This window comes from Schistocerca nitens, chromosome 4 (assembly GCF_023898315.1).
Source record: "Schistocerca nitens isolate TAMUIC-IGC-003100 chromosome 4, iqSchNite1.1, whole genome shotgun sequence".
Taxonomy (NCBI): Eukaryota; Metazoa; Arthropoda; class Insecta; order Orthoptera; family Acrididae; genus Schistocerca; species Schistocerca nitens.
Window position 1 is genome coordinate 640,647,502 of NC_064617.1, and position 26,819 is coordinate 640,674,320.

A 26,819-nucleotide genomic window follows, 5' to 3' on the forward strand; every position below is an offset into this window, starting at 1 on the left:
CCATCATCATCGCCTCATTTAATGCGAAAAAATCATTGAACCTTATTTTAATGTTTGTTGATATTCAACTTTTTTCAAGACACTATCCATTCCACGTACAGCTCATTGAGGAAGAATAATTCCCCGGCAGCCATAAAAAATTAAAAAGAACTTCTCTACACAAGCCAGATAGTAGCCAGCAGTTCCTGCATCACGGCACACTACAGTCAGCTGTAGATACACGTAGGTCAATTTTCTGCAATTCGCCATCAGAAATCAGTAGAAATGAGGCGATCACAAAAGGAGGACAAGTTCCAATTTATTGTAAAAGGAAGGGGAAGGGAATCGGGCGCGTACCCACAGAAACCACTTCGGCATCTGCATCAAGTGACTTAGGGAATCCATGGTAACCTAAATCTTGCTAAGCGAACGGGCTGATTCCCGTTCGATTAATGTGTGATTATGTGTCGCCTTAATTGTCCGTATCATCAATGAGAGATGAGTCTTCACCCCGCTCTTATAGGAGAGAGAGAGAGAGAGAGAGAGAGAGAGAGAGAGAGAGAGAGAGAGAGAGAGAGAATGATGAACCAAAACATTGTGAACACCAACTTGATAGCTTGTTCGTTCGTCTGGGAAGAAATACATCACTGATTCTGCGTCTCTGGGAACCGACAGTTTGTTGGTAGGCTTGTGGAATTACATGTCTTCGCACAGGTCATGTAATTCGCGTAAATAACGGGCCGCTGATCTGCGTAAGCGGTGATGGCGCCCCATAGCGAACCAGATGTGTTCTATAGGCTCTACATCAGGCGAATTTGGTCGCCGATACATCAGCATGAGATCACTATAATGCTCCTCAAACGACTGTAGCACGGTTCTGCCTCTGAGTCATGGACAATACTGCTAAAAGATAACGCCGCCGCCGAGGAAGATATCAAACATCAAAGGATGTAGTTGGTTCGCAGTTGTCAGCGTGTCTTCGTTTACTACCACAGGTCCCACGCAAGCGCAAGAGAATGTTTCCCATAGCATAATGCTGCTTCTACGTGCGTCCGTGGCGAGCTGCACGTTTCGAGCCTCGTTCACCTCCATTATGCCGTTTGCGGAGACGATCATCGGCCTAGTGTAGCACAAATATAATTCACCCGAAGGGCCGACACGATTCCATTGATCGACGGTCGAATCCCGACGGTCTCGTGCCCACTGCTATCTTAACTGGCGATGTCGTTGGGTAAACATGTGAACATACAGGAATAGTTTTGTAGCTCCGTGTTCAACATTGTACGATGAACAGTGTGCTCCGAAACACTTATGCGTGCACCAGCATTGTGCTCTTTCGCCATAGATGCCACAGACCACCGTCTATCCTACCTTACAGAGCAACAAGCCTCCGAACCCCACGTTCCGTGAAGAGTCGTGGACGTCTAACCATTTAGCACCTAGTGGTAGTTTCACTGTCCTCCTACCTCTTTCCGTGGATGCTCATGAGAGCAGCACGTGAACGTTCGACCAGCTTCGTCATTTTCGAGATACTCGTTCACAGGCTCTGAGTAATAATAATCTTCCCTTTGTGAAAGTCGCCTATCTCAATGGATTTCCCAGTTCGCAGCCCACATCTTCGCTAGGCTGATCCCCCGTCCGTGTGTACTCGGCTTACATGTTTTTGTTACGGCATCACGTGCCCGCAACGCCACCTGACGGCAGCCAACGTCGTGTTGGGCCACGGTCATAATGTTTTGGCTTATCAGTATAAACATATCAGCAGAACGAAGTCACTTCACTCACTTGAGGTTAATACCGTAGCGCATATGACGCTCACTTCGGGACGAACTGGAGAGATTTCTGAATTTTTTGCGAATGAATTTGTACTGGTTTTTATGTCCCAGTTGCATGACATACGATAACAGGCTTTAAGTTGTTGTTTCAAGTTGGCACAATGTACGATTAGTAGAAACAGTAGAAGGACCTCCACTGCCCTTCTGAAAACGCAAGTACAATGTATGGCTGAGTGCTTCTGGCGTTCTCGAATTAATTTCCTTTCACTGCGAAAATGTTTTGATTGGTTAAACGAATTGACTCACACAATATACTCTTCTGACGATAAATGACGGATCGGATTATCCGCAACAACCACAACGAAAGGAAATCCGTTTTTACTGCAGCTTATAGGCAATTGAACTGCCTCACATATTCCCATATTTCCGCGGCTCTAACATCTCTTACAAGTCTTCATGTCAGATGGATGTGCTGTCAGTATCATACCTTTAGTAGTCTGCGAAAGAAAATCCGTGACCTCTGGCAACACTGTTGTCATACAAATCTGTGATACGTGATTGCTTGAAGCAGACGAGCGGATAAGCCCCACTCCAACTGTCGGGGCTTCTTTCGCCAACCCTCTACAGGAACAGAATTGGAGTTCTGTCACCTCCCCTCTCCCCTTTCCAGACCAAAAAATACACACTGGTCATGATTGATATTCATCATCATATCTGGCGTCAACTCACAACTATATTATTTTAACCCAGAGAAAAGCTCATAAGCGTGTGCCAGCATAATCTCGTTCCACATATTAATGGAAATGTGGACAAAATGATTGCCTGACATCTTCGGGACAGGTAGACATGTCACCAGCCATTCTTGAAGGGCGTGGACACTAAAAGCAGACAATGTGTTGGAATGTGCCTTCCCAAGCTTTTTACAAAGATACTGGAAGAGGCGATAGGCGAGTCAGTCAGCGATATTTCTTTACAGTTAGTGTGTAGTGCTCGGGGGAGAGCACAACAACGGCAACGACCCAGTTGCCTGTTCACAGGAAGGGCAAAACACACAGCGTTTCTTGATAAATCTCCAATCCTTGTTATAGTACCGCTACCCTGAAGGCTGCTGGGTCTTACCTAAGAAGTCTTTTTGAAAAATATTTTCAGGGTTGGTATCGCAAAATGGAAATGTAAGAGAGATTGAAATGGACTACATAATATGGAGGAAAGTACACTGAGATGACGTGACGCTAATTTTTCACGAAAAGAATATACGGTTTTCTAAGTCTAACCTTAGTTCACGTGTAAGATATCTTGTTATTTTCGTTGAATAACACACATGGAAAGCCCGCACTGTCTCCATCATCTTCACGGTGGACGCGTTTGTCGCCACTGAGCGGTGGGACGACTTCTCGGCCAGCCGCATAATGTCCAAGGACGTCAAGACCGCTTCTTCATCGGTATAGGGAGCGCCACGGTCTAGACACGATGCGCGGTCTTTATTGTTCCTGATATAATATTACAACAACAGAGACACAAAGGAATTACACACATCGGTTTCAACTTTTTCAAATGATTTCAATCAATGCCCGCTTGCAGCCAACGTCTGTAATTCTTGTGTGTCTTAATTCGTAATGGTTGCTGGATCAATATGGTGTCTGTTCTTTCAGGCATGTCCGAAAGTACAGAAACCACATATTTACTAACTGCAGTAACCTTATATTTTCACATTCTGCTGTGCGTCTGGAACTACGTTCCTGATAAATATTTGTTATATACCACGAGCCTCTATGAACAGACAATCCATTAAAGGACAAGCCAATTTTGCATACATCATGTGACGTGTTCCATCTGTAGTTACGAGTCCACAATCCGATCGCAGTGAATCTTTGGGGTAGTCATCGTCAACTTCGTCCACGGTAATGACTCTGCATCTCCATGCCACTTACTGGCACCCCGTGGGAGGGGGGCTAATTTAGCCCTTTACTCTTGCTCTATCTAAACACTTACAAGCGAAAGAAGATACCTCTCAGTATCTCCACAGAATTATGCTAGTTTTCTGCCATTAACCGCTTCGCTATTGGCGGAAAGTCAAACCGTAAGACATTGGAGCTACTACCAACGTCAATATGCTTCGTTAACACTTAAATATTTTCGAGTTAAATTTTGAAATTATTCACCAAGTTGACAGTTCTCAAACCGCACTTTCTTTGACATTTACAGTGGAATTCAAGCAATAGCAAAACGGAAGGAAGATTAGGATTCAGGAACCCGTCAACAAGGTAGTCATTAGATACAGACTACAAGCTCGTATTGGACAGGGATGTGGACGTAAATCGGTCGCTTTCTCTTCACGGGAACCATCTCAACGAGGACTTTACATTTTAACCTGGACGGCCGGACGGATTACTGAAGCGCCGTCCTCCTGAACTGAACCCAATGTCTTCCCAAGAGAAACAATAGTATGATACACATACGGTTTTTATTTTGCTATCAATAAAATGGAGAAATAACTACTTACAAAATTCGTGCAGTCGTACATACGTTAATAAAAACACACGGAAATTGCTAGAAATACGCATGACGTGTTGCAGTAAATAACTTATTAATCAGGCATTCTGCGTTCTTCTAGGACTGCAATGCCGATCAGCGTGACATTAACTTGTATACCCTCCTCAGAATGAGTCAGAATAAGGAAAGTCGTTAATGTTGCTGCAATTCACTTTCCTGCATCTTATAGCGCACTTGCACTTCCTGTGACGAATTCTACAAATTTCACCTCTCTAGAAACACGAATTGACGGGTCTTTCATTCTCTACCTTAGTACTGACACGAGCTCAGAAACCACATATCCCGTTATAAGCTTTCCGCAACTCATTTTCCACTGGTATACCGCCTGACGTTAGGCAGCGACAGAATTTCTGGAGTTGATTCGTACGCAGATAGGATGTAAGAGTGATACAAATTATAGACTGTGAGCAAGAAGTGCACCAAATATCAAAAGACGAACAGTTACTCCGGCCCAGCGGGTTTGACAATAACGAATGTATTATTTCTAATTCAGATCACGACTCTTTCTCAAACTAAAACCTATTGTTGGATACAGTTTTATGTGAATTAATATGCTTCGTAAGCATGTGATTCTTGAGCCCAAACAAATATCCATCCATTCACGTTGTAACACCCTCCCGAGAGAGCTTTAAACTGACTCATGTTCAAAGCACAGTTCTGCAAATAAGATCTGTATGAACAGTGTAAATAAAATCACAGAGATGCACCTAATAAAGATCTCCATTTTTACATATCTGATACAATGTTAATAATTTTCCACTGTTGTTGGATCTAAAAATGTCACGCGTCTATTACTAAACGGCTAAATAGAGGCAGGCCATATGGTTGCTGGCTGCCTCTCACCGGCTTCCAGAAGCAACAAAAATTTGATTTTCAATATTTGATAGTAACTAATAGAATTGAAAAAGCTATCAAAATCTACTCATTACGAGCTACTATCTTCTGTTACAGATTTAACACCATAAGTGAATTATGACCAAAAGAACTGTGTCATGTGGCAGTGTAACTTATAAGTTTCCTTTAATTTAAGTCTATGGTCACAATCTTTTTGTTTAACAGATTACCGGTTTCGATCTTTAATGACCATCATCAGATCTGTTTCATAAAGACAAAGTCCTAATGTACTGCATCCATAGTGGTATCTTCAAATGTTAAATGCGGAATCAGTATTACTGACAACACGACTCGTGCATGTGATGTGATTTATATGTATTTGACGATGCTGGTGCTGATTCCGCATTTAACATTTGACGATGCCACTATGGCTGCAGTACATTAGGACTTTGTCTTTAGAAACAGATCTGATGATGGTCATTAAAGACCGAAACCGGTAATTTGTTAAAGAAAAAGATTGTGACCATAGACGTAAATTAAATGAAACTTATTACATATACGGGTCACTGTTTTTTCGCGACGATGTCGCAGCTTGTGAGAGTGTAACTTATACCGCGTAAATTATCCGGACTATATTCTTCCAGTGTTTGAGAAAGACGGCACTTAGCAACTTTCAGCTTCACACAGAATTTTAAATTTTTCCGATTTTTTTCCTTGCTGACCCCCCCCCCCCCTCCCCTCTCCTCGACCCGCACCCACACTCGCATACACACACGCGTACAAAAAATGAAGACAGGAAAAAAAAGTTTATGCTTATTACATTGTCACACTTGAGCTGTACATGCAGCAAAATTGTAGCAACAGGCATGCAGACAGAATCTACATATATCACTGTACAACATACAGTCCGGGAGATATGACGTTTCATACACGGGAGCTAGATTCTTTAAAGAAAAGGGGCGGGGTGGGAGAGGTGGTTACAGGTTATTTACAAAACTGTTCGTAGCACAAAGACATAATAGTAAATCCACTTTTTGCCATTTTTCAAGAAAGGATTCATGTCTACATTCGCAATGTTTTTAAAATAACTTATTTTGCCTTTATGTTATTAACATTTTGCAAACGCCGCTAACTGGAAGTCTAAAATTTGAGAAACAAAAATGAGTTTCTACTGGTTTAGCAATGGACAAAAACATTCGCTTCTACTTCAGTTTATGATTAATAATACTGAGGTTATTTAAAACTATTTGTATTGCAGCTCTATCGAATAAGTAAGTTTGTTTAACAGCCAGTAAAACTTACTTTGTTTTTCACTCTCACCGAGTTCAACGTACGTACAGTGGTAAATATAAAAATATGCTTCACATTGCGCATACTGACTGGAAACACAAAGGGCCACACTGAGAAGAAAAACTTATTTCCGCTATTTAGTGTGCTACAGTATGCGTAACACACCCTTCAGAAAACGTAAAGTAATTCTAAGGTTATGTATTTGCTGTGACCATGTCTGAAAGCCGAATATGAAAAAAACGTTTACGGTTACTAACGCGTGTTAGTGTATATCAGTCCTTTCCCACAGAGAAATACTGTCACATCTGCGTAACACAAGTCCTTCAGAGAACTGTTTCCACAGGCAGTGTAGGGTGTCATACCACACATTCCGTTGATTCTTTAGGCTCTGACAAGTACACAACTGGGACAAAAATCCTGAATCATCGTCGCTTTTCGTTACACAAATCTTCCCATTTGGGAACGCCTTAAAGCCCTTGTGCCATCAAGGACTTTCAACGGCAGAGAATACATCTACAAGACTATTTATGGCTACTGTTCACGTAATACATAGTGAAAATTGTACAGTTACATGCAATTTTTCTTTCGCTCGTAATCTCGTGTACAAACACACACAAACACTTACTCTTAGTGTTTAGCGTTATTGGTATACAAACGAAATACATCAGTCACTCATTCCTTATTTTTGACATAGAAATAATAAACTAAATTTCGTAATGCTTTCGAAGTATAAACTACCAGTTTTCCTTTTTTTAAAATCTCAGACTCTCATTTTTTAAAAAAACGTCACTGCTCATTCTTCCCTATTTCATTGTCACTTTACAACACTTCCTGTACACAAAACCTGTATAAAAACTGAAATCCCGTTGCTATAAACCAATGATTAACATTTTTACACTTGCTAATGTAAGTATATCTAAAGTGCAGAAAGAGAAGTTTATTGTTATAATCTCTTGGCTCCGACAACACAACAAAACAAAGAACTGCTATCTTGACTCCAGTACAGTGACATTTGTCTCGGGCGCTTTAAAGCAGCCAACACAAGCAGAATTCACTGAAACTTGGGAGAGTGCAAGATTCAAAGCATCGTCAATCGCTTCTGCTTACCATTTCTGCTGCGATGATCATACTCCGTTGTTGTTACTCGCTGTATCACAAAGAAAACACACAAACACACTGCAACTCGTGTATCCCACGCCATTTTCGCTTACGGACTGAGCCGTAGTCTGTCCAGTAACTGGCGACATTGATGCTAGCGCTCGTAGCGAGCAGCGGCTGAACTACGTCGGAAGGCGATCGTTTCAAACGATCAGCCTTCACAGTTCATTTTGGAGCGATCTTTACGCACACAGTGTTGCAAGAAAAAACAACCTTGCTATTGACGTACCCCAGAGTAGAGAGTTTTAAATCTTACATGCAAACGGAAGGAGAGGAAGAACGGACAGCTGATTCATAGCAAAATTACTGCAGTCATTGGTTCTCTTACCATCAGCGTTCATCATGTGGCGATCGTCGATTATGCAGGTGCCTATCTAGCCGACATTGAAATGTCAGCGTATATGAATTTTCCATTCCTGATATCATCTACAACAAAATAAACAGATTCAATTTTATAAATTGCCATCGATTTCTGAAATGTTTTATCGTAAATGAATGTAAATGTTGCAGAATTGGCTGTTCATACATCAAAAGAATGCATTCAAATGGGCACAGACGAAATGAACACGTAGAATGATTAAGTCTTCATCTACATATATTCTGTGCAAACCACTGAAGTAAAGGGCAGAGAGTACTTACTACTGGAGCACTGACAAGTGTTTCTTCCGGTTCCATTAGCGTATGGAGGGCAGGAAGAACGACTATTTAAATATCTTTAGCTGTGCTGTAACTATTCTCATCTTATCTTCGTGTTCCATACGAGAGCGATTCGTAGGCTAGGGGAGGGGGGACCGAGAGGGTACAATACACAGGTTGATAGAGCTGCTCCTAACGCTGTCGTTTTACACAACTGCGATGTTTAATCTGGCCTTCAAAAATCGCATGTGATATTTTCATATTCTCCCGCTCGCTACGCGCGAACTATTAGTCCTACAGAAAAAAATGGGCAGGACGTTTTCATATGAAATTTAAATTAATTAAATTTTGTACTTGTATACGTTATCTCTGGAGGCCACGGTTTTCGAGTTATTCAAGAAAATCGTACGAAAGTGACCTTCAAACGCACCTCCATCTCACACTCATCGTCACCAGTCAGGATTTCTAGTATATTGTTCGTGGCACTCCCTCTTACCAATGCACAAATATTTCCGACTACACGAACTGTTTTCTACATTCGATCTTTTTTGGTCTCTACTGATCAGGCTATTACACCACTAGCGTAGTCGGCTATTTCGTGAACACTATTAATTTAATAGTGCCTATGAGGGTAATGAAAGAAAAAAGACTTTTGTAAACTGTACGCTAAAATAAATTACGTTGACAATTCCATCCAAGTTTCGCAGGAGAACTTCTGTGAAGTTTGGAAGGTAGGAGGCGAGGTAGTGGCGGAAGTAAAATTGTGAGGACGGGTCGTCTGTCGTCCTTGGGTAGCTCCGTTGGTAGAGCACTTTCCCGTGAAAGGCAAAGGTTCCGAGTTCGAGACTCGGTCCGGCACACATTTTTAATCTGCCAGGAAGTTTCAAAACCAGCGTACACTCCGTTGCAGAATGAAAGATAGGGGAAGTCTGCATCATAGATTGACTGCATTGTCCAATCAGCCAGAGTCTGTCATCTGCCTTGCCTACGACTGATGCTCTAATAATTTCATACACCAACAGATTGTTACACCCACGTGTTTGTTTGAGCTGACTGATTCCACTGATGTTGTAGTCTTGGGATACTAGATTTCTTCGTCGTGAGTAATCCATAGTTTTACATTTCAGTACATTTAAAGCAAAATGTCGTTCTGTGCCGCTTTGAAATCTTATCAAGATCCGACTAAATATTCGTGCATCGTAACTGCATCACCCACAAAAATTCCGACGTTATTACTACTACTATGCCAGGTGTTTAATACGCAGTGTGAGTAGCAAGGATCTCAAAAAACTGCACTGCACGTTTCAGATAGGTTGTGGTTCATAATACGTCGAAGATCTTTAAGAAAACAGCACTTTTCAGATCGATTAAAATCACGGTTGAGTGTTCACGGTACGAATCAAGAGCTTCCATAAAATATTCAATATAAAATCGTTCCGATGTAATCTATTCTCTGATAATTTATACTAATGACGCATTAATTCGTCAAATTCATGAATTACCTCAGACATCATACTCTTGAGCGTCTCCTGTTCCACAATGTTCTACTTTTTGTGAAAAACTTAAATATTTATATAACTTTCCAATAACACTAATTTTATACATTGTCTTAACTTTTAGATCTTCTCTGCGTACAAGGCCAATATTTTCGTTATCAGTAGAAACACAAAGTACACCATAAAAGTTAATTTACGTGCACTGTAAAATAACAGTTCAGGCACACACAGTTTTGTGTTCACCCATGGGATTGTACACGAACTTTTAAAAACAGTAAAATTTCTTTTCTTACTCGGTATTTCATGCCAGAGAAATTCACTACATATTTAAGGAACCAAGGTTTTGGTTTTAAATACAATTCTATCAATGCTCGCGATATAGCACGCTCTCACCTGGCCCGGGAACTGGAATTGTTGATAACTTCCGTCATTTAATTTCCGATCGATGATTTAGTTTAGTGGCGTCTGCCGTTACCGTGGTCATGGCCGAGTTATCTACCTAACCTGGATGTGTAACAGAAGCTGACTGAGCGTGACAGCCGAGAATGATTCCCGTACTTCGTGACCCCGTTGTAGTCAGGCAAGAAACGATGTCACTGAACGCAAAAAGAAAATACAGTGTCTCAAATGACAGTTCATATTTAAAGAGCTCTCTGCGCTAGCGCAGCTCATCAGAGGCGATTGGAGGCTTCGTTCATCGCTTGCTTGGTCTTTAGGAATTCAGTGAATATGGTGCGCTTCTCGGGAGCGAACCGCGCGTTCTGTGTGCGAGAATTTTACAAAAACGGTGATTTGGTGATTTTAGCACGGAGGAAATTTTGCAGTGATCGCTGGTTGCATAATGTAAATGATGCCCCGAGTGTTCCCCTTACCCATAAATGGATAAAACGTGTGAAGAGACCGGATCAACATTGACCAAACCGAAATACGGGCGACAAAGGTCATCAAGAACAGGCCAATCCGTGTAGAGTGTAAAACGGTCTGTTCGTAACCTCTCCATTCGTAAGCGTGCAGTTTCTTTAAATGTGCATAGATCATCACTCCACCGAATTCTGCAAAAAGACCTTAAACTACATCCTTACAAAATCCAGTTGGTGCAAGAATTAAAAGCTCAGGATGCCAGACAGGCTGTAATTAGTTAAGAATGTGACTCAGTGCCTTCATTTAACAACATCTTGTTTTCTGAGGAGGCTTATTTTCATCTGAATGGTCACGTCAGTATGCAAAATTGGCGCTACTGGAGTGCAACGAATCCTAAACAGAAGTATGAGAAACCCCTTCATTCGCCACAAGTTAGCGTAGGGGCTGCGATGTCGGGTAGACGAATATTGGCCCGTATTTTTTCGAGGACGGGAGCGGTCGTGCAGCAGCTGATGATGATGATGATGATGATTGATTTGTGAGGCGCTCAACGACGCGGTTATCAGCGACCGTGGAAGTTCCTAATCTTTTACGCTGTCCCGCCTCGCCATTTTCCCTAATGGCGATGAAATGATGAGGACAACACAAATACCCAGTCCACTGGCGGAGAACATCTCCAACCCGCCCGGGAATCGAACCCGTGACCTAGCGATATACAGTCAGCGACGTTAACCACTACACCACCAACTACAGTCAGCGGTCAGGCAGTTACAGTGAATTCCGAACGTTATGTGACGATATTGAATGACATTTAGGTACCTGGATTGATGACTTTCCTGGTTGTAAACATAGAACCAAGTTTCAAGTCGGAGTCACAGCACACACATCCAATGAGTGTATACTCCGAGTATGCGGAATTTTCCTGCCAAATTGGGGTCCAGCAGGGGTGACACAAATCGGCCCCCCGCAGTCAGATTTGAGCCCCATGGATATTTTCTTATTTTGACATCTCAAATCTAAACCGTATGTCAATAATCTGACTTCTCTGGAGCAAATGAAAGAAAATATCCGTAACGAAGAGGCAGCCATCCCAGTGTCTACATGCCGAGCCGTCATGCATTTTTTTTATTTTTACCGTTTAAAATGAGTGCCGAGTGGGTGGTGGATTACATTTAAATGACATTACTTTTAAGAAGTAATTTCCCAAACTGTATATTTCAATAATAAAGAACATTGTAAGTAAGATGCCAATATCACCGCTTTAAACATTTATTGATTATTACGACAGCTGTCTCGAAAGATTTCCAGTTTCAAGTACATCTACGTTATGCTGACGTATGCATAACATCTGGTGTGAATCTATCTGGTGACTTTTCTCGTTATATTTCACGTGAACTTCTAAAGTATCGATTTCACGTCGATTTTGTACTGTTTTATACAGTGTGACGTAATATTCTGATATACACACATCAAAAAAAGTTTTGCATCACTCCGGTTCCCAGAACTCCTGAAGTTAGGCGTTGACTGTGGGTATTGTATCACAGACACAGTCCTTTTGACAGTTCAGAGATGTCACTAAACCCTCCCAAAGACGTAAACAACCATGCATGAGCAGCGCCTATTAGACGGAGGAGCTCCGACAACCGATCAGTTCCAGTCATTCCACCAGGAAGGAGGTACGCGGCTTGTGTTGTCTGTAGTTAAACCATGCCTAGACGGTCAATACCGCTGTTCGATCGCGTCCGCATTGTTACATACTTTGTGCCAGGATGGGCTCTCAACAAGGAACGTGTCCGGGCGTCTCGAAGTGAGCCAAAGCGATGTTGTTCGGACATGGAGGAGATACAGAGAGACAGGAACTGTCGATTACATGCCTCGCTCAGGCCGCCCAAGAGCTACTACTGCAGTGGATGACCTCTACCTACGGATTATGGCTCGGAGGAATCCTGACAGCAACGCCACGATGCTCAATAATGTTTTCGTGCAGCCACTGGACGTCGTGGTTCGACACCATGCAGCGCGGTACAGATGGGCCCAACAACATGCCGAATGGCTTCACCGATGAGTGTCGCATATGCCTTCAACCAGACAATCGTCAGAGACGTATTTGGAGGCAACCCGGTCAGGCTGAATCCCTTAGACATACTGTCCAGCGAGTGCAGCGAGATGGAGGTTTCCTGCTGTTTTGGGGTGGTATTACGTGGGACCGACGTACGCCGCTGGTGGTCATGGAAGGTGCCGCAACGGCTGTACGATGCGTGAATGCCATCCTCCGACCGATAGTGCAACCATATCGGTAGCATATTGGCGAGGCATTCGTCTTCATGGACGACAATTCACGCCCCCATCGTCTACAACTTGTGAATGACTACCTTCAGGTTAACGACATCGTTCTACTAGAGTGCCAGCATGTTCTCCAGACACGAACCCTATCGAACATGCCTGCGATGGATTGAAAAGGGCTGTTTATGGACGACGTGACCCACCAACCACTCTGAGGGATGTACGCCGAATCGCCGTTGAGGAGTGGGATAGTATGCCACGACGAATACAGGCATGCATCAATGCACGAGGACGTGCTACGGGGTATTAGAGGTACCGGTGTGTACAGTAATCTGGACCACCACCTCTGAAGGTCTCGCTGTATGGTGGTACAGCCTGCAATGTGTGGTTTTCATGAGCAATAAAAAGGGCGGAAGCGATGTTTATGTTGATCTCTATTTCAATTTTATGTGCAGGTTTCGGTACTCTCGGAACCGAGGCAATGAAAAAGTTTTTTTGATGTGTGTAATATTGTAGACGTTTCCCTGTAATTTTTGACAGTTCACGCAATAGATGGTTTATACTTGCATGGTAACAGCAATATCGATTTCAATTAGATTTTGTACTGTTTTATACGGTGTGGCGTGATATTTTGATATAATATTGTAGATGTTTCCATCCATGGTGTGAACTCTCAAGAACTACTGGGAATGATCTAAAATATTATGTCAAAATATTACGCCATGCTGCATAAAAAGTACAAAGTCGACGTGAAATCGAGATTTTAGAATTTCAAGTGAAATATAACAAGAGAAGTCACCAGATACGTTCACACCAGACGTTATGCATACCTCAGGACATGTCGAATCATCAAGAATAAATAAAGATTTTGCCGATTGACGTCAATTGCTGTTTTATGTTGACACACAAATCAAAACTTTCTTTTGAGACACGCTGTATTTCCGATTCTGCGCCGACATGAATCTGCTCCATCGAATATTCCAGATTTCGGGTGATGAACAAAATTAACTGTTTCAAAACTGGTGCAGAAAAGGTTACAGTTCTGCCGCATCATTTCAAAAAACTTGTGTGTAATCTGGACATTGACTCGCTAAACAGGAACCTGCTTCTTCTTTATTGTTACTAATACTTTACTCATCCAGTTCAATGGCATTAGATTCAGCAAAATAAGCTTCAATCGGAAGTAAAGTGTCTCAAACAACGCAGACGCACTTCGAGAAAAGTGATCTAGTGCAACTACAGCTATACTCCGTAGGCCGCCTTACGGCATGTGGAGGAGGATACTTTTGGTCATGGGCATCCACAGAAATTTTGTCAACAGGGGGACAAAAATGGTTCAAATGGCTCTGAGCACTATGGGACTTAACATGTGAGGTCATCAGTCCCCTAGAACTTAGAACTACTTAAACCTAACTAACCTAAGGACATCACACACAGCTATGCCCGAGGCAGGATTCGAACCTGCGACCATAGCGGTCGAGCGGTTCCAGACTGAAGCGCCTAGAACCGCTCGGTCACAGCGGCCGGCCAACAGGGGGACAGTTTCAAAATGAATCGCGCCCTAAGAACTAAATTCGATAAGAACTACACAAAGCTACCGATTGCCATTTAGTATTTTTTAAAAGAGATTACTTTGATACCTGAACGATAATCTTACTTCAACAGTATGTACAAAGTGCATCTTTTTAGTCTATAAATATGAATATAGATGTGAAAGTTTTCATTCCGTAATTCCTTCCTCATATTATTAAATTCACGGTATCCAACGAGTTATGAAATAAAGCAAGAAAATATTGACAAAAAATATTTATCCATATTCACATAACGTTAGGTTGCAACTGAAGTAGAAAAAAGTACGAACGATTCAGAAAATCCTTTTAGATATTAACAAAAATAACCAATAACAGATGGAAACCCAGTTCTAAGCAAAGAAGAAAAGCAGAAAGGTGGAAGGAGTATATAGAAGGTCTATACAAGGGCAATGTACTTGAGGACGATATTAAGGAAATGGAAGAGGATGTAGATGAAGATGAAATGGGAGATACGATACTGCCTAAAGACTTTGATAGAGCACTGAAAGACCTAAGTCGAAACAAGGCCCCGGGAGTAGACAACATTCCATTAGAACTACTGACAGCCTTGGGAGAGCCAGGCCTAACAAAACTCTACCATCTGGTGAGCAAGATATATGCGACAGGCGAAATACCCACAGACTTCAAGAAGAATATAATAATTCCAATCCCAAAGAAAGCAGGTGCTGACAGATGTGAAAATTACCGAACAATCAGTTTAATAAGTCACGGATGCAAAATACTAACGCGAATTCTTTACAGACGAATGGAAAAACTCGTAGAAGCCGACCTCGGGGAAGATCAGTTTGGATTCCGTAGAAATATTGGAACACGTGAGGCAATACTGACCCTACGACTTATCTTAGAAGATAGATTAAGAAAAGTTAAACGTACGTTTCTAGCATTTGTAGACTTAGAGAAAGCTTTTGACAATGTTACTTGGAATACTCTCTTTCAAATTCTAAAGGTAGCAATACAGTTACAAAGTTAATTGGGGCAGGAAAGCAAACGAAATGTAATAATTCTATAATGAGACCGTGGGTTTGTGAACAAACTCTGAAAGTTTCTCAACGAAGTTTGCTGTACCTAATTACGCGACACTTGAAACTGCTTCGTTATTATCATGTTACCTTCCATTCGGAAAGGGGGTGCACACAGCGACTGTTATGTGACTTATAAATTATAGGGTGCAGCAATCTGTCGTCCTTTTTTTAGATTTTATTACGCAAATCCAGATTTCGGCTAGTAGCTGGCCATTCTCAAAGGATATAAGACGAACATCAACAAAAGCAAAACGAGGATAATGAAATGTAGGTGAATTAAATCGGGTGATGCTGAGGGAATTAGGTTAGGAAATAAGACACTTAAAGTAGTAGAGGAGTTTTGCTATTTAGGGAGCAAAATAACTGATGATGGTCGAAGTAGTGAGGATATAAAATGTAGACTGGCAATGGCAAGGAAAGCTTTTCTGAAGAAGAGAAATTTGTTAACATCGAGTATAGATTTAAGTGTCAGGAAGTCGTTTCTGAAAGTATTTGTATGGAGCGTAGCCATGTATGGAAGTGAATCATGGACGATAACTAGTTTGGACAAGAAGAGAATAGAAGCTTTCGAAATGTGGTGCTACAGAAGAATGCTGAAGATTAGATGGGTAGATCACATAACTAATGAGGAGGTATTGAATAGGATTGGGGAGAAGAGGAGTTTGTGGCACAACTTGACAAGAAGAAGGAATCGGTTGGTAGGACATGTTCTGAGGCATCAAGGGATCACCAGTTTAGTATTGGAAGGCAGCGCGGAGGGTAAAAATCGTAGAGGGAGACCAAGAGATGAATACACTAAGCAGATACAGAATGATGTAGGTTGCAGTAAGTACTGGGCGGTGAAGAAGCTTGCACAGGATAGAGTAGCATGGAGAGCTGCATCAAACCAGTCTCAGGACTGAAGACCACAACAACAACAACAACAACCAATAAAGGAAACTCCCTGAAGTGGAGAAATAAGGCATCGAGATTAAAAACGACTTACTCTACTCCGACTTTTTTTTCTAATAAAAAGACTTACGGACGGATGCTGCCATTTTTATATCGTGCTGAGAATCCTCACGTCAGTGTGTTGGATTGATCCCTTCCTGCAGTCCGATAAGAACGTTACGAGGAAGCGCGACAGAGAAGATTGAGGGCGCTATTTCGGCACTGTTCTGTGAAGGGTCGCATCCATCTTGACTGTAAAACTGAACCAACACCAATGCCACACAAAGGAATACGTATAATTTCCCGTGAACAACATGACAACCAAAAAAGTCGAAGACATATAGTGAACGTTAAGTGACAGCATTTAACGTCATATTCGACAATGTCATATCAGCAGTTTTGTGGGGTCGGGAGTTGTAGATAATCACTGCTAGCTGTTCCCGAGAATTTTGAAAAGGTCAGTACACCAGATTCTAGGAGGGATCGAGTTTCGTCCTCTCTTGCCCCCCTTCCCCTCACCACATCCCATGCTCTCTTCCCCTTCCAGACACATATGCTTCTAGTACTACTATCTTGTCCATCTATGCTGTCCCATTCACGAATTAACGTATAATTTTGTCACCACAACCAAGATTCCTAGGAAACACACCCATCAGTGACAGGAACGTCAATATGCGTTAAACGCCGGCTCTGTAGGCTGTGTAGATAAGGCCTTGCACAAAATAGGATTAATTCATTCGTTAACGGCATTAAGTCGTATTTAATTAACAACTGTTCATTGGCTACTACATGATATTCTCCCACTGGCTGCCCGCAACTTGACCTAGAGACGTTTTGCCACGATCTGCTTTATACTACGAATAATGGCAACCCGCGGGGCGTGGGCGGTCGTTTGAAGAGTTTAGCCAAAAGGATGATTAATGTTTGTGTTCTAGAGAATTCAAGATGTATGAAGCTTTACTTATATTTCAAGTAACAGAATACTAATATAGAAAGAAGTACGTAAATGCAGAGAAACGCGTAGATAAATGTTTCAATCTGCAACTGATACTTATACGTGTAGGGCGTGTATAGGAGTTGAGTTTTAACGGCATTCTTTAGTGTATGGTGACTTAAATATCGTCATATAGAAATTTCCGAAGGGGCCAATAAATGCCATACGATCATTTCATTTTTCATTTCCGGCGTGATTCGCTCAGACACGTTGTTACTGAGGATAAAAATTATGTTGAACTAACAAAGAACTCCTTCAGTAACAAATGATGTTAATAGGTTCAAGGGAACCGACTTCCTAATCTAAACACACTCGGCATCGGTAGTAATGTTGCCACCGACAATAGAGTATTTGATTGTTTTCCGAAAATCGTCTTAAATTGTTAATTATGTTATTTTATGCTCATAACACACTTTCTTCTCTCTTGAATTTCAGCGTTAAAAAAAAGAAATTAAAACAATTTGATAGCCCATAGAAAAGCTCCATTTGAGTCGTGTGATGCCTGTGACGTTACTCGTTTGTTCGCAGCACCTGCTGCCATAAAACTCATTCACACTGATATCTTGTTTCGGAATTTACATTTCGGAAAATGGCTAACAAAGTACCCCACTATACAAATACATGTGTAAAAACTCATGGACAGTTGTATTTGAGTGGTCCAAAGAGTGAGAACATGCGTAAAATTATGTTGCAGGCAAAATGGCATCATGTCGATGCACTAGTTCCGTAACTAACTTAAAAATGTCTTCCACTCTTGTGTTAACATTAATTTATCTCCGTGTTATTGCAAGGAAGCACAGTGTCATTCAACGGAATGAAAACTGCCAGAACAGACTGTCATTAGACCAGAAGTTACACCATCCTTCCGTAGGTCAGTTGGTGGAGCAGTGACCTGTAATGATTTATAAGTACTACTCATAAGTCGGTGTTTCAAGTGTAGTCCAAAGGAGTGATTTAACTTATTTGTAAACGATTCAATAGATTTCTTGTATAAAAACCGGATCACAATTACAAAACTTCACCACGCCGATCAGAAACATTGCATCGTTGAGTTTTCCTTGCGGTTTACACGTGGATCCAATTGCAATTGCTGTTCACACACGCCACCTTCTACATCTACATCTACATTTATACTCCGCAAGCCACCCAACGGTGTGTGGCGGAGGGCACTTTACGTGCCACTGTCATTACCTCCCTTTCCTGTTCCAGTCGCGTTTGGTTCGCGGGAAGAACGACTGCCGGAAAGCCTCCGTGCGCGCTCGAATCTCTCTAATTTTACATTCGTGATCTCCTCGGCAGGTATAAGTAGGGGGAAACAATATATTCGATACCTCATCCATAACGCACCCTCTCGAAACCTGGCAAGCAAGCTACACCGCGATGCAGAGCGCCTCTCTCGCAGAGTCTGCCACTTGAGTTTGCTAAACATCTCCGTAACGCTATCACGCTTACCAAATAACCCTGTGACAAAACGCTCCGCTCTTCTTTGGATCTTCTCTATATCCTCTGTCAACTCGACCTGGTACGGATCCCACACTGATGAGCAATACTCAAGTATAGGTCGAACGAGTGATTTGTAAGCCACCTCCATTGTTGATGGACTACATTTTCTAAGGACTCTCCCAATGAATCTCAACCTGGCACCCGCCTTACCGACAATTAATTTTATATGCTCATTTCACTTCAAATCATTCCATACGCATACTGCCAGATATTTTACAGAAGTAACTGCTACCAGTGTTTGTTCCGCTATCATATAATCATATAATAAAGGATCCTTCTTTCTATGTATTAGCAGTACATTAAATTTGTTTATGTTAAGGGTCAGTTGCCATTCCATGCACCAAGTGCTTATCCGCTGCAGATCTTGCTGCATTTCGCTGCAATTTTCTAATGCTGCAACTCCTCTGTATACTACAGCATCATCCGCGAAAAGTCGCATGGAAGTTCTATTAGGTCATTTATATATATTGTGAAAAGCAATGGTCCCATAACACTCCCCTGTGGCACGCCAGAGGTTACTTTAACGTCTGTAGACGTCTCTCCGTTGAGAACAACATGCTGTGTTCTGTTTGCTAAAAACTCTTCAATCCAGCCACACAGCTGGTCTGATATTCCGTAGGCTCTTACCTTGTTTATCAGGCGACAGTGCGGAACTGTATCGAACGCCTTCCGGAAGTCAAGGAAAATGGCATCTACCTGGGAGCCTGTATATAATATTTTCTGGGTCCTATGAACAAATAAAGCGAATTAGGTCTCACACGATCGCTGTTTCCGGAATCCATGTTGATTCCTACAGAGTAGATTCTGGGTTTCCAGAAATGACATGATACGCGAGCAAAAAACATGTTCTAAAATTCTACAACAGATCGATGTCAGAGATATAGGCCTATAGTTTTGCGCATCTGCTCGTCGACCCTTCTTGAAAACTGGGACTACCTGTGCTCTTTTCCAATCATTTGTAACCTTCCGTTCCTCTAGAGACTTGCGGTACCGACTGTTAGAAGGGGGGAAGTTCTTTCGCGTACTCTGTGTAGAATCGAATTGGTATCCCGTCAGGTCCAGTGGACTTTCCTCTGTTGAGTGATTTCAGTTGCTTTTCTATTCCTTGGACACTTATTTCGATGTCAGCAATTTTTTCGTTCGTACAGGGATTTTGAGAAGGAACTGCAGTGCGGTCTTCCTCTGTGAAACAGCTTTGGAAAAAGGTATTTAGTATTTCAGCTTCACGCGTGTCATCCTCTGTTTCACTGCCATTATCATCCCGGAGTGACTGGATATGCTGTTTCGATCCACTTACTGATTTAACGTAAGACCAGAACTTCCTAGGATTTTGTGTCAAGTCGGTACATAGATTACTAGTTAACGTGAGCACACACATTTTAGTTTATGGAAACTGTCCTTTATCTTCGTACTGTCCAACTAGGATCAATATCGTTTTAATTTTCGTCCTCTTATATAAAGTTGAACTAAGTCTGCCTCAGGCACTGCCGTTAGTTTCCTGTCACAAACGTCACAGCCCTTTCGCTTGTGTTACTTGCATGGTCTACATGCTTTATAGCTCTCCACACACAAAACCTCATCGCCCTACACCTTGTTGTATTGCAGATTCCAAAACTGAATGTTGTGAAACCTCCCCTTAGAAAAACTATGAACGACAGTGCTGGAAAAACTCTTACGTTATTTGATTTTCAAACAGCTGAGCAAAACTTAACGTACTCAGACATTTCGCTCTTTACCTATTCTGATCAACAATAAACTGACACATAATATTTTTAGCGCAACGCAATCTGACTTTCAATAATCCCTACAAAAGAATGGCCCTGGCTAACAATAACCTATACCTTTCATGAATCACTTACCTCACAAAAATCTTCATTGCTCGAACTACTGCAATACAGCGAGCGCAAATACTGCCAGCTATATAAAAGATTCTAACTGCGGAAGGCACTAACTACTGATAGGCATAGTTAGCAAATGAAAGATTTTGACAGAGAACAAGCAATGTATTTACCTTAATAGTATTCAAAAGTAATAATATATATATCAGTTCATGACATCCAGTCTTACAAATTTACTTTCTCTGATGGACACACGTCCAGATCATCTGCTCTCAAGACTCCGCCATCTCTCTCCCCACATCCACCACTGCTGGCGGCTCACCTCCAACTGGGCAACGCTACGCGCTGTTCACATCCAGCTGCCCAACACTACAATGGCGAATATTCCAACAATGCCAACCAGCCACAGACTGCACACAGCACAGCCAGTGACTTTCATACAGAGCGCTAGGTGACGTTACCAACATAAAAACCTGAACAGCCTACTTACAGTTGTGTACGCAAATTAAATGCATTTATCCTCAGTTGCCCACTTCTTCGACTAAAATTAATGCGCAGGTGTATGTAACACATTCCACTATCGAAACAATTACAACAATGAGTTCTTGCTAACGCTATTTCACATTTCGTGTAACACTTTTAAAAAATTTACGATTCTGCTCTGATTCGAACCTAAAATCTTCTAGTTTGTAGTCGGCCGCGTTATTCGTCACGCTACAGAAAACAGTGACATAGAGACGTATCTGCTGGTTAACTTACATTCAATGAAATCAGCACGAACATTTGCCAAGAATCTTATAGTGCTTTGGTTCGTAGTTCATGTCGGATAGTCGACAATCTAGATAGAAGATACGGACGTACTTGCAAAATTCTTTTGTTTTGAGCGAGTTTAATGATGTTGTATGGAGCAGGGAAAAGAATACCCGTCCGTACACGTCGCCTCTCTAATTGGCTGGAGCATAAACGCATTAGCTTTCGGAAGGTTTCCACTAATAGCATTCACATGATTACTTTCTACTGTTACTTAAAAGTTGTAAAGTGCATTGTCCGTTACTAAACAGCTAAACCGTTTGCAGAAAAATTACGGAAAAACCTGGTAACTTCGGCTAACACGCCTATAATATAGTAATAGCTTCATGTTACTCGTAGTCCAAGCAGCACAATTCACGACCAAGGAACCAAATCCAGACATTGTTTACATCTAAACAGAAAAAAAACTGAAAATAGTGTGTTATATCATGGTATTAAACTGTACAACAGATTACCACTAGAGCCGGCCGTTGTGGCCGTGCGGTTCTAGGCGCTTCAGTTTGGAACCGCGTGACCGCTACAGTCGCAGGTTCGAATCCTGCCTCGGGCATGGATGTGCGTGATGTCCTTAGGTTAGTTAGGTTTAAGTAGTTCTAGGTTCTAGGGGACTGATGTCCACAGATGTTAAGTCCAATAGTGCTCAGAGCCATTTGAACCATTACCACTAGAAATAAAAGATGTAAATGATCCCCACGCCTTTAGTCAAACGCAAAAAAAAAAAAAAAAAAAAAAAAAAAAAAAAAAAATTACTAGATAATATTTAAAATAACTATAGCATGAACATTGTACTGCGTAACAGATTTAACTTGATACGTTTAGAAAAGTATTACTAAGTATAAGAGCTGTATATACTGTAAAGAGACAAGTTTATTTTATAAGAAATATTGTACAATCATTTGACGACATCCATGCAGTGTATATTGTTCTACGGATAAATAAATCAATCAGTCAATCAATCAATGAGTCTGTGACGTCACCAGGGCTTCAGGCTGTAACAAAGCGTTTTCGATCATGTGATGAGATCTTGAAAATCAGTGTTTTTTAAGCTTTAACAGCATAAAAATAACAATGTTTTGTGAGAATATTGACCAAAAATGCTATCTGAATGTTGAAGTCACTCAGAATAACAACAATACGAAACATACTTTTAATAGAGAAAAATAGGCTAATTAAGTGTGTAAGTTGAACGTTAAAACTTCTTTGAATAGTTGAAAAATGTTTCTGATCTGGTGTGCATGCACAAACTCTTAGTCTGAGATATTATTATCGCGAGTAATAGTGGCTCAAATGGTTCAAATGGCTCTGAGCACTATGGGACTCAACTGCTGAGGTCATTAGTCCCCTAGAACTTAGAACTAGTTAAACCTAACTAACCTAAGGACATCACAAACATCCATGCCCGAGGCAGGATTCGAACCTGCGACCGTAGCGGTCTTGCGGTTCCAGACTGCAGCGCCTTTAACCGCACGGCCACTTCGGCCGGCGCGAGTAATAGTGAGCGAACTGTTGTTGAGAGGAGGCGAAGTGGTCGGACGCAGCCTGCGGTGGAGAGAGGTCGCAGACTGCCGTGATCGGCTAGTAGTGCCTGAGGAGATTTTGATATTTATTGAGGATTTTTTGAAATCTTCCTTTTTGTTGCACGTACTTGCTGCTTGCTTGCGCGCTGGAGGTATTTTGTCAGATTTGTGTACGCATAGAGTTGCTCAGAGCGCTATGAGACTTAACTTCTAAGGTCATCAGTCCCCTAGAACTTGGAACTACTTAAACCTAACTAACCTAAGGTTCAAATGGTTCAAATGGCTCTGAGCACTATGGGACTCAACTGCTGTGGTCATAAGTCCCCTAGAACTTAGAACTACTTAAACCTAACTAACCTAAGGACAGCACACAACACCCAGCCATCACGAGGCAGAGAAAATCCCTGACCCCTCCGGGAATCGAACCCGGGAACCCGGGCGTGGGAAGCGAGAACGCTACCGCACGACCACGAGATGCGGGCAACTAACCTAAGGCCATCACACACAACCATGCCCGAGGCAGGATTCGAACCTGCGATCGTAGCGGTCGCGCGGATCCAGACTGTAGCTCCTAGAACCGCTCGACCACCCCGGCCGGCTAGCATAGAGTGAGAGTAAATTTCGTATCCTTGTTGTCACCAGAGACGTGTTTATTGAACATATTAGTTGTGGAATAATTAAAGTCTGTGTAAAGTTTGTCAGTGTTTCAATAAGCTACTTTGTGAACACAGAGTAAATTAAAGTCTTTATTTGTTTCTTTCATTTTTTACACCGTACGTCTAGCTAACCAAACCCCTCCTGATCATTCAATTTCCCTATAAAAAAAGAATATGGCAATAGTTACTGCAGTTATTATGACAACGCATTGCACTCTGCATGGTTCCTAGTATTGCTTTTGAATTTTTTTTAGCGTGTTTCTGACCACTAGGTTGCAGCGTCAGGACGAGGTATTTTTTAATAAGTTGTCCGTTGCGCATAGGAGCATTGCAGAAAAGTTGTCCGGAGTTGTTAGGGAATATTTTAAAACTCGCAGTCAGATACTTGAGAATTGATTTGTTTATGGTTTGTGGAAGATTAATTATTTTCTGTTCGTTTTTGTTCTCTATCAGAATTATATTCTTATCAGAGATATTTCTGTACATCTTTCAGCAGAAAAACAATAATTACAAATATTTACGAATTTAAAAATATTATGAACAGTTTCACCTGTCGACTTGACTGCCAGGATTTCGCTTCGTTGGACGATTTCGCAGTTAGATATGCTTCCTCTTGCTACTGCGTCTGCAACATTTTATGCAATAATACTTGGTCAGTAGTTGTTGCATAGCATTTTTGTTGCATATGTGCTACTCCGCATTAATTCAAACTTTTTATTTCAGCAGTTTTCTAGTTCAGTACTTATTTTGTAACGCTGAAGTTAACAGCTTTATATATGACAGTTGTTTTGCGTTTTGTATTATTTTCTTTGTTGTTACAACGACGATGAATCTAGAGCACAGCCGTGAATGGACAAGACGGTAGAACTAGCTCCAAATGAAGTTTCGGTAAATTTGAGACATGGTATAGAAAATACTTCTCAGGATAATGAAGTAAGAGAACTTTCAAACACTACTGTGAATAGTAAGAGTGCATTCTTATTATTTGCTAGTCATGCTTGACGAACTGCAGGCAACTACGCGCAATTCAGGTGATCAAAATACTGTGACACAATCCGATTTTGCTATGAGAGATTCACGTATTGCTTCTGCTTCTATAGAGTAAAATAATTTTGTCTTCCACTCTTTCAATAATAATGTTATACAATTAATACTATCTCAACTCAATGAGATGAGAAAATCCAACAATGAACGGTTTACATTTGTTGGTTTGTGGGATTGAAGGGACCAGACTGCCAGGGTCATCGGTCCCAAACGGTTTAGAAAATCTAATAACGAAATTAGAGAATTTAATAATGAGATTCAAAAATGGCGAGATCAGAGAATCTGGTAGCAAACAGGAAGAGAATTTCAATTTGTTTTGTGACGAGATAAATGACAAGATCAAGGAATCTAGTAGCAAACAGGAAGAGAATTTCAAAAACTGTTTCGGGATAATATTAATGATAATTTAAATTGTAAATTCGATGATTAGATTAGATTACATTTACTTTCATTTCAATTGATCTGTGGTGAGGAGGTCCTCCGGGATGTAGAACATGTTAGAAAAACAACAATACAACCGAAACAAATAAGCTAATGTACTGTACATAACGTATGTGATTTTACGCTTATGTTTATGTATTCTACCACTTTCGTAACACATCTGATACCATTTTTCTCGATTTTGTTACGTAACAGTTTTGCGTTTGCTCCTTTCCAACACGTTATGCAGGAATCACCCAAAAAAAATTTTAAAAGTGAGGATGGGGGTTATGAAAATTGGACGTTAATACTTCTTTGCAAAGTTGACCAATGATTCTGCTGTGGTGTGGATGCACACTCTCTGAGTCTGAGATATTACCGTCGCGAATAGTAACGAGCGAACAGTTGTTGAGGAGGAGTGTGAAGTGGTCGGACGCAGCTTGCGGTGGAGAGAAGCCGCGAGCCACGAGAGGTCGCAGCCTGCCGCGATCATGTTAGTAGCGCCGGAGGAGACTTTCGTATTAATTGAGGTTTTTTGTTAATTTGTGTTTTGTTGCAAAAAAAATAGAAAATAGTTCACTGAGAATGGCTAGCTACTAGCCGAAATCTGGATTTGCGTAATAAAATCTAAAAAAAGGACGACAGATTGCTGCACTCTATAATTTATAAGTCACATAACAGTCGCTGTGTGCACCCACTTTCCGAATGGAAGGTAACATGATAATAACGAAGCAGTTTCAAGCGTCGCGTAGTTACGTACTGCAAACTTCATTGACAAACTTTCAGAGTTTGTTCACAAACCCACGGTCTCATTATAGAGTTATTACATTTCATTTGCTTTCCTGCCCCAATTAACTTTGTAACTGTGTTGCACAGACGATAGCGCAGAACAACGCAAATGTCGGCGGTATGCGCTGTTATTTTCCATTCGCTTATAACCTACTGGAGGGCCAGCCAAGGCGTGCCAAGCTTCGAGCGTGCAGCGTGTGCGGGCTACGGGCAGGCCGAGGCATAGCCTGTCACTAGCTTTGCTCGGTCCTTTCCGAAAGCACTCGGTACAGCGCGACTATTTATGTATCATTGCGGTGTGGTATCTTTTGGTCGGCACAACGCTTAAGATCGGCAGAATCGTGCTGGCAGTGCTGTTTACCTTCGGCGTTTGTTCGTAGTATAAAAGACATTCATAAGTCCAGAGGATGTTTGCACAAAAAGAGGCAGCTAGCGAACCATGGTCGCAATCCTTTGAAATGAATGGGAATTGACAGAAGAAAAGGATGAAAATTCTCAAGTCGCCTAAGTGACAGATACTGTGTATTTGGTATGAAACGACATTATAAAACAAAACAGAAAGAATTTAAAGACTTAGTTGACAATCATAGACCAAAAATTAGAATTGTCATGTACATCAAAAAGCCCAATGTACTAAATTTGCAGTCCTGGAGCGCGTGAAGTAATCGGTGATACGAATAGTAAAATTTCTGAAGTCTCACGCTTTATTCTATTGTCATTTGTCAATATAGATGAACTAAGAGCATCGAGACATCATACACTACTGCAAAGTACGTTGATTAGGTCAAGGGGGAATACCTGTAACGATTTTTCTTTTTAAAACTCGCTATTATTGAATT